Source organism: Nelumbo nucifera, chromosome 6 (genome assembly GCF_055504915.1).
Source record: "Nelumbo nucifera cultivar China Antique chromosome 6, China Antique-T2T, whole genome shotgun sequence".
In the NCBI taxonomy this organism is placed as follows: domain Eukaryota; kingdom Viridiplantae; phylum Streptophyta; class Magnoliopsida; order Proteales; family Nelumbonaceae; genus Nelumbo; species Nelumbo nucifera.
Window position 1 is genome coordinate 28864220 of NC_142654.1, and position 10042 is coordinate 28874261.

The window sequence follows — 10042 nt, forward strand, 5'->3', positions numbered from 1 at the left end:
TCAGTGCAAAGAGGTGAATGAATCTACTGGAAAATCAGATGAGGGGAATTTTCATCAATTAGATACATGGAAAGCTCGAAGGATTACTGAAACTCTGAGGTAATCTTTTGAAACCTTGTTGTTTTTGGCACCAAACTGACACCCATAAACCTGCCATCAAAACCCTTTTTATCACACATTCCCATACATTATTAGTGATTCTCCAGCTCTCCTATGGCTTCCTTTAGTGAAGATTCTGAAAACTAGCCATACAGGAGATCCTTATGGCCTCACATACAGAGGTTGTCAAGACCTAGGGTATCCATCAATGCCATCCTCTTTTCTTGTGAATTTTATCGTGCAGGAAGTGGTAGAAATTCCAGGAAGAAGTATTCATAAAGCTTTTTAGAACCATTTGAATGAATTTCCTTTTCTTCATCCATTTCTATGCTCGGTAGAAGGTGAGTTATGACTTTCTGGGTAAGTAGTAATGACCTAGATCTTGAAGTCAAATGTGGACACTTTCAAGGATGCGTACAAGAGCTAGGACTTTCTAGGTAAGTGGTAAGTTGCCTTCTTTGCTGTAATTGCCTTCTCATGACAACTGATACAATGGACTTCCTATCAATTGCATTTGTCCTTGATTCATAATAAACTACCATGATGAATAACATGAAATAGATCCAATGAGTCTGCAACTTGGACTGGGTTAGCCCAAACCCAACCCAGGTCAAGTTGACATTTGGGTTAGGGTCAAGGTTGACTTTTGCCAACCAACTCCAATTCAGGTTGGTTTAGGGTTGACTCCTCAGGCAAGCCAAACCAGTCTCTACTATTACTAATATACACATGTATTATAGTCCTGCTACATATTATAATAATCCATTTATCTTAGTTCTTAAGCCCTAACCCTCGTGCCATATTACCATTACTGATTTTTTGATAGGTCTATCATAATTCATAATAGACTTCAATTATTTGAAACCAATGTTTTAAAATGCGGAGGCATGATGCAAGGTGTTTTGCTACCTGGAGGTGTGAGGCGTGGTTTAGAATGCAAGTAGTGGAAGAGGAAGGAGGATCCCAACCTTCTTCTTTATGAAAGATGTCTTATATCAAGAAGAACTAAGATGCATAACACTGGCCGACAAGACTCCCAGCACAAAAAACAAAATTGGGCTACATTGAAAAGGGTTTTGGAGGGTGGGGGAGGGGTTCCCCCAGCCAAGGTGGTTCGGGGGCGGAGCCCTCAGCCAAAACTTTCTTTCCCCTTCTATTTCCTTCCCTTCTGTTTCCTTTCTTTTCTTTCTTTTCACTTTTTTTTCTTCTCTTTCTTCTCTTTCTTTTCCTTTCCTTCCTTTTACCTTTTCTTTCTTTGTCTTTTTGTATGAGGTGTGCATGAGGCATACACCTCTAGCATATGCCTTAGGGCATTTTGGCAGTGCCTCACCTCTAGCATATGCCTTGGGCTAGGGTTTGACTTCAACCCAACCTAACCAGGCCTGACTTGCACCCTTACCAATGACATATATGTTATCCATTCCTCTTCTGCTTCTTTTGGTCCTTGTACCCTAACAATAATCAAGCAATTGTCCAAGTTTTGATGAAGAATGGTGTCAGCTGTCAAATAATTAGTTTTATGTTGTTTTCAAGTTGTTGCTTTCTAACATATTCCAGCTTAAAGTGAGACATTTTATAGCTTCATCTTGAGCATTGTAAATAAAGGGGACAAATCCCGAACTGCACAAGATGCTGTACAACAAAAAACAGCAAAAAGTTGACCACCTCCTTTTCCACTTTCTGCATTGGTTTCTCACTTTCTCTACAATGGTTCCCTCAATCTTAGTTTACCCCAAATTAAAGTTTTCTTGAGATAAGGAGTCAGCCTGTTATTTTCTGACTTGGGAATCCTATACACACGTGATATTTTTATATTATAATATATTATATATTATATATGTGCAATTATATTTTATTTTATATAAAACATAAAACTTTTAACATATACATATTCATGAGTCAACACACGAGTCAACTCAAATATGAGCCTTGTCCTCCTAGAGTCCTAGGCAAGTCCTTCATTCCTGTTCCTAAGTAATGTGGGACTTGGGACAATACTCAACGGATCACTATCGAGTGTTGTTCCAAGTCTCACATTGCTCAGGAATGGGAATGAAGGTCTTGCCTCCATCTATAAAAGGATAGGAAAACCAAGTCAAGCCAAGTCTAGAAATTTAATGAGGCCCATGCCTTATTTTTGTGCTATCGGCCCAAAGCCTAGCCAAGCCTGGCCTAGCTTGGGCTTGTGGCGTTGTGTAATATTTTTTCATGTATTATCTACATTATTTAATTTAAAATTTCTAAGTATTTAAATTTTTATTATTAGATGCCATAGGCCCAAAGGCCAGCCTGGCCTGACCCATAATCACCCTTAGTTCAAACTAGATCCCAAAGCTCTAGCATGTCTAACCAGAAAACAATGTCCATGGCACTTCATTTCCATATTTCTATACCATATTAATGTACATCAGTTGTACCATATCATTGTTCTTTATATGAGCTGCATCTAGAAGGGTATTGATGTAAATTTACATGAGTTTAATATAAGTGTTGTTTTTTTTCTTGGGTTAGTTGAATTAGACAGGCCGAAATTGGATTTTGTCCTCACAAGACCATGCTCACACCATTCGCACAGTCCCTTGCAGCCTTACATTGGGAATATCTCCCCATGAAAAAAAATATAGTATGGAGATATTCCCAATGCACGGCTGTAAAAGGCTGCACGAACGGTGTGAGCACGGTCTTGTGAGCACTGAAACCGATCTTAGACAGGCCGCACTTTCCAATCCCTCTTTCTTATAATTTTCTGACAGCCTGCATGACTGACATGGTACCATAGCAGGTTTGGAAGCTTAAACTTAAAGCATCCTCTTGACATCAAGAGAGTATCCCAGGCGCTCAATTGAAATTTTGTATCTCTAAAGCTGTACGATCAGGAGGAAAGGGATAACAATATAGTTCGGGCTTGGGAAAAAGCCCTGTTACAGATCTTATTTGATTCTTTTTCTCATTGGGTCAGTTATACTTGCGATTGTGGAGAGATTCCACATTATTTTGTTTTTGGTTTCTATAAAGACTCCTATGATCTGGATCTCCTGGGTATACAATGAGGTAGGTTATCCTAATTGGTTCTGTTCTTGGACTGTAGCTATTGCTGAATTGAGAATTTGTTCTCTCAAGTTGTAATCTGCTACTTCTGTATGACTGTTGCTGCATACAACTTTGAGTACCAGAAACCTGAGCTTAAGCCTATGCTTTCTGCTAGTAGTGACTGGGAGTGTCGATTTTTTATCTCTAGGTTCAATATTTGTGCTTTTGTAGGGGATCTTATTGGGCTGTTTCCTGTGGAAGGTGGACTAGTGTGAGTGTGTTTGATCTTAACCATATCAGATTTACATTTGAATTTGTGTAGATGATGTTGAAATTTCTAAAAAAGTAGCTAATGATATCATAGAGAAGGGTGATTCACTTTTTGCAATATTTGTGAAATTAGATAGATCTAATTATCCAATATGGAGGTTTCATTTTTCATTTTATTTATTAAAAAAAACGAAGGTTTTATTTTCAGTTTGTTGCTGAGGGTAGAGGTCTCTGGGGCCATATTGATAGGATATAGCCCAAACCTAATGATGATCAGGTGAAGGAATTGCGACTATGGAAGATTGACAATGCAAAAATTGTATCTTGGATTCTTGGGTCTGTTGATGCAACTATAGGGATCCCATTTAGGGGATTTAGTATTGATAAAGAGATATGAGGAAGAAAGGTCTGTCAAAAACAATATCTTCATGTGCTTCCAGGGAGAAAGGAGGATACAAGAGTATGGGAGGAGAAATTTGAGTATAAACAATCAGGTCATGCAATCAATTGAAGGATTTTCACAGGTTAGGTAACAAAAATGTAAGGAGTTCTGACATATTTTTCACGCTACAAGAAACATAATTTTTGTAATTACTATAAGCAATCAGGTCATGAAATCAATAAATGCAAGATTAAACCACCTAAGATAGATCAAAAGAGTAACTATAAGGCATTTTAGAAGATTTCTGATGATCGTGGAGGTGATGATTGGGTTAACATTATGGCTGTTGAATCCACATTATAGCCATCCCAATTCATTGATGATTGGCTATGTTTGAAAGGATTACAAATACAAAGATGTAGAGTGTAAAACCTTCTGTTTTGTATTGTTTTCTATATGTATTTATACTGTACATATTTGTTTTTGTACTCTTTTCAAATTGAGCCTTGAAAAAAATACAAATACAAATATGCACAGTACAAAACCTTGTGTTTTGTATTATTTTGTATCCCTCAATTTTGTATTAGGGCTGTTCAGAAAATGTTATAATGGTCAATTTTCAAGAAAAATTGATGCGGTCTCGGTTTGAAAAAAAGAAAATGCAAAACCAGATGCTTTGGTTCAGTTGTGGTTTTTTATGTTATAAACCGAAACCAAACCGTAGTTTAATGCATTGAATATTGCTGGGATTATGACATCAGGTCATTTCACAATATTACACTAGCTCCTACTTGTCCTGACCAATTTATAATAAGGGCAAATTTCTTAAATTAGCTATTTAACTAATTGATTAGTTTTATCTTTATTGTTTAATTATTATTTCTAAGGGGGATTACAGTTCAAAAATACTACTCTTAATGTTTTTGACAAGTGTCTAAACCTCATTATCATTAACGTTTGTTAATGGAAAGATGAAAAGACTATTTTATCCATTATTTTCTTTTAAATTTTCACACTAGTTAGTGTTGTACATCATTCACCGTCAAAGCCAGAGGGTATCAACAAGAAACTCCCCTCCCGAGTGTTAGAAAACAGCTCATGACCCATCTAACCTACACCTTGATGAAATCGAGGGACCCTTTGAAGTGTTCACAAAAACATTGCCGCTGCTGGAGTTGTAGGGGTGGCTGTATGTATATGAGGTTAAACAAAGAAGATAAAAAATAAAAACACAGGGGGAGAGGAGGTGGTTGGATACCTTCAAGCGCCACAAGATTAGATGTCTTATCTTACCCAACTTCTTTACTTCTCTCTTGAAATATTCTTGGGACTAAACAAGGCTCGACACGGTAAGCTTCTTGATGGCAACTGGATTACCGTCTCTGAGCACCGCTGAAGTTGTAGCGGTCTGTTAACAATCCTTGTTGAGCAGGGCATGGCACCAACACTGAAATCAGGGAGATTGGCTGAACTCATCTCTACTCGATAGTGTGAGGGCTGTAGCAGATAAGAAGTAGAATGACCGTACCTGGAGGTTGAGGACAGTGAGAACAACCACACCAGGCAATCACGATGGCAGCACGAATTACAATCAGGGCTGAGATGCTGAAGATGATCTCCTTCTATTGGAGATTAGGAGAGAATGAACCCAGGAATCAGAAGACGAGTTAGGGTCAAGGACAATTGGTTTGGGAAGGATAGCAGGGCATGAGTGGTTGACGGCAGAACCACAGAGTCAAGAGTAATGGGGTCTCTCCCTACTGAACCTACAGGAGAACCACAGACGCCAACTCCACCTTATTTGGTCTCCCCCATCCAAAATCTGAATTGCATATCCCCATCGTGCTGACCCAGCAGCCTAAATCTTCCCCTCAACCCCAGAAGACAACAAGCGTGAAACCCAAAGTTCCGTCGTTCAAACCATTGATTGAGTCTTCAATCAGCTGTGCTACGACGACAATCCCATCTTGTCTCAGTAAATCAGCCCTCTCAGCCATCAGGCCCATCACTACACAAGTCCCCATGCAGTTGGCAAAGTATGTTACAGGTACCAGAGGCTCTAGGCGATCTCTACAATCCATGTTAAACGAAAAAGATAGGGGTAGGGTGGAATTAGGATTTCTAAGAGTGGACTAAATCTCGCCCACAGATTGATGTCAAATTTATGGGCAGGATGTGGTTTATAGGGGGGCTACTAGTAGACTAGGAGGGGGCCGTAATTCAGATTTCTGAGGTGAATTGCAGTCCACTTATCCTAAAAAAGAAACCCTTTTGTCCCTAACGTGTGTCTTTCATGAGAAGAAATGAAAACGGACCACTGTTGACTATCTAATCTTCTCTTCAATTGATAATGTTTTTAGGCATTCGGTCCAACTTCAACGGATAGTCTCTACCACCAGTGCTCTGCATCTTTTGAATCGTGGACTTGTTATTGTGATGAGATAATCTAGCCCCATCCAAAATGAAACCAAACTGTTTTACAAATTTCTTGATTGGTTTTGGTTGATTAAATAGATAAACCGAACAGGGTCAGCTCGGTTAGTCCAAGTACATGAAACCAAACTGAACCGATCCAGGTACAATCTACTTTCATTTGCATTACACATATATGTATTTTCACTCTTCCAAGACCCAACCCATTGGCAGCTCTAGCTCCATTGGACAAGTTTGTCCTTTCCCACTCTGTGCATGGAAACAATTTGTATCAATCAATTCAAAACATTTCAAGTTCCCTCTCTCTCTCTTACAGATTTATATTGATGAACCCAACACACAATGCCAATGCAACGTCACCATATAAATCCTCCTAGGTTTACTGGATTGGGTTGTTTCAAGTTGGAGCCGACCTCATAACAAATAAGATATATAACTTGCCTTATTAGTTGAGGTTGGTCCCAGCTTGAAACAACTGGATCAAGTAAACCCAAGAGATTTACTTAATCAACCAGAAAAGGTTCAAATCAAGGAATCTATTGCACATAGAGCCTTTGGTCGTTCTAAAGCCATTCTCACAACAAAGTCAAGGAATCTTGTAGTAATACATCTTTTGGGCAATTGCAGAAGTTTGAACTTTGAAGAAAGCCAGGGTTGGGATGGACTGCAGTGAAGTGATGATCTCCAATAATCAAGAGCACTGGAGTTTTGCCTGTCTCGCAATCCTAGATTTCATTGTTCTTTTTCATGTTCTATTCATGCAAACCTTTTGGGCTCTTCGATTTTTCTCTTACTAGGTTCAAGTTGGTTGCTACTTGCTACAACCTTTATTTCTAAGCAAGAATGGATATTAAAGGCAAACAAAAGAGGTTGTAAAGAGATATTGAAGCCTCTTGCAACCGAGCACTTAAAAACAATCTGGATTTGGATTTTTCCTCCATTAACAGAAGAAACGTCTATGCACCCCGTGCAACTTGCTTGGGGTCAGCTGTTAGAGAGTGAAGATTGGCTCCTATAAACAATTTGAAGTATCCTGACTCCACTCCAATTGTATCATCAGGGGCCCAACTCCAATGAGTTCAAATCAGCCCCCCACAAGATAGTTTCCCACAACACCCCACGGCACATCCTCGCCATGAATTGGAAACATCTCCCAGTGATAATATTAGAAATGATGAGGAATCGTTGGGAAATGTTTTCAATACACGGCGGAAATGTGCTGTGGGATGTTGTGGGAAACTATCTTGTGGGGGCTGATTTCAACTCAACTCCAATGATTATGGCATCAATAGAAATCTCTACCACACCATGGGATTTTCAAATTGCAGCCAATAATATAATGCTTCCAGACTACCACCTGTTACTAGCTAGCTAACCCTGATTTTGGCAATGAATTAGAATTTGGAGAACATGTTTCGATGTTGTTTGATCATTTTTATTTTAATGAGGACAAGCCCTAGGCACTTGCTGTGAATAAACTAGCTAGAAGATGCTATCCCGAATTGATTATACAATTAGTGATTTCAATGACTAAAAGAAAGCAATAAATAAAACCAAGCCTGTTTATATTAACATTACTTGTAACTTACCAGCAATCCCCCATCCTTTTAGTCATGAGCCTTTTCCATTCTCACCCTCACCCAAGTAAATTTTAGTCTCATGAAGATCACTAAGGGCTTGTTTGTTTCCTCTTAATTAAATATTATCTATTAAGAAGAATCTTATTACTTTAAGAGGAAAATGGGTGTTTGTTTCCTCTTCCTCTTATCTTTTATATTTTAAAGTGTAACCTTACAACTTTTTGTTTTCTAATGATACCCCCAAAACATAAACAAAAGTTCTTATATATGGGGTTAAAATGGACATTTGACAATTTTCAGAATTTAGAATTCAGAACAACATTCTCTTCATTCAGAGTTTAGAAGAAAGAAAAGTTCACCAATACCAATATACCTCTTAATATAATTATTGCACTTTCACAATGTCAGAGCAAACGAATAGGCCACAAACTATTATATCCAGTTTCTTGATGATATCTAAATTACTCAAAATCATGAAAAAAAAAACATTGATTTCATTATTTGTTCGACTATTCTAATTTGGATGGAGTTCTTAAACAAGGCAATGACGATAGTCATGGTGGTAGGCCAAAGCTCTGGGTGGCTTAAACTTTTTGATGCCTTTGTTGAACTTGAGAAGCCTCTGGTTTGGTTGCAGTAATGCCTTCTGTAAAGGGGTTGGTGCACCAACCTTGGTTCATTGGTACTTGTAGGGTTGTTGTCCAGTGAGTAATTCAAATATAGAAAGAAATGATAATGAACATGACAAAAGTCACAATGTAGGGATTATTTTGTCCTAAAAAACTTATTTCTTTCCTAGCAACGTAATTTGACATTATTTTGTAAAGTTAATTGATTTTGCCAATTGAGTAAGCCTTGCTATATTTTTATACTTTTGTGTATTTTCATCTTTTTAAATTTTTATTATTATTTCACTATGACATAAAAGGTTAACACATTTTGACCCAAAATGTTGGATTATTGACTCGCCACCAAACAAGAGAATGACTTTATTTTTGGGTTAGTTTTAAATTTGTATTTTATTTCTATGGTTAATAAAAACAATTATTCTTTGTCACACTTATTTTTGTTTAATATAATACATTTAATTAGTATAGGATTCAATGAAAGAATGGAAATTAATATCCTAAATATAAGATTTAAATAGAGGGTATTGAATGAGGAGAAATGTAGTAGTTTATATTACACTTTGTGCCCTCACAATTAGAGAGGGACCAAATTCAGAAATAGGGGTATTTTAATAAAGAATAGGATTCAATAAATGTTAAATATAAAACTTAGTGCGAGGGATTTGAATGAGGAGAAAAGTGGTTGTTCAAATTATATTTATGTTCTTACAATTAGAAAGGGACCAAATTAAAAAATTGGGGTTCTTTAGTCAAATAAAAGTTCTAGACTCTCATTCATATATACCTTTAATAATAGTATAGATATGTAATTTATTTGTAAATATAACAAACTGAAAAAAAAGAGTATTGTTTGTTATACAAAATTTAGGGCCCATTTGAGAGGGCTGAAGCTTTGGTTGAATTGCTTTTGGTGAGATGATGGTAAATTTGGGCTTTTTTGGATTTTTCACCAGACGTTGTAGGTGGAAGTGGAGCATGCCTCACAACTAAAAATCTATTGCGTAAAGCCCTTCAGCCTTCACTTACACTATGTAAGGTTCCTTTAGCCATAGAGCACAAATTCTCCATCAACAATCCTTTTCTGAAAAGAGAGATTATACACGACAGTGTAATTTACAATCCAAACCCAAAAATGAAAGGGAGAATGATCGATTAGCCCTGGGTCAGAATTTGTAGGCTCAAAGTACTGTTGACGTAGGTGCCAGCTCAGAATTGATGCCAATTTACGGGCGGGCATTGGTGAGAGTGTGGTTTGTGGTCCTTTTGAATATTTATAGCTCTGCAATGTAAATAAAAAATCTGCATTAGGAAAATCTGTACTTTTTCGAAAATGATTCAATTATTCTCTTTCCAGCCTTTTATCATATCATAAGTTTCACACAACTCTGCCCCCACTAACTTCACTTTTTTTAGAATCTTTTTTTTTTTGGAAAATTTCTTAAAGTACTCTTATAGTTTAAGAAATTGACTAACTACTGTTTACATATTGTTTTAAAGTACCCTTAAGTCTGACAATTAATTAATCATTTCTTATCATTAACAGTTGTTAATGAAATATGAAAAAGACGATCTTACCCTCCACTCTTCATTAAATTTTTAAAAATACGCCAATCTTCGTC

At 37.2% G+C, this 10042-nt stretch overlaps 1 long non-coding RNA gene across 1 annotated transcript; it reads right to left on the minus strand.

Moving 5' to 3' along the window:
* Positions 1 to 840: 840 nt before the first annotated feature.
* LOC148790713 (uncharacterized) lies at positions 841 to 7168 on the minus strand. The gene is made up of 2 exons (XR_016077386.1): positions 5310 to 7168; positions 841 to 5228 (listed from the first exon to the last, which is right to left on the minus strand). It is a non-coding gene; the product is annotated as an uncharacterized LOC148790713 (long non-coding RNA).
* Between the last annotated feature and the right edge of the window lie 2874 nt (positions 7169 to 10042).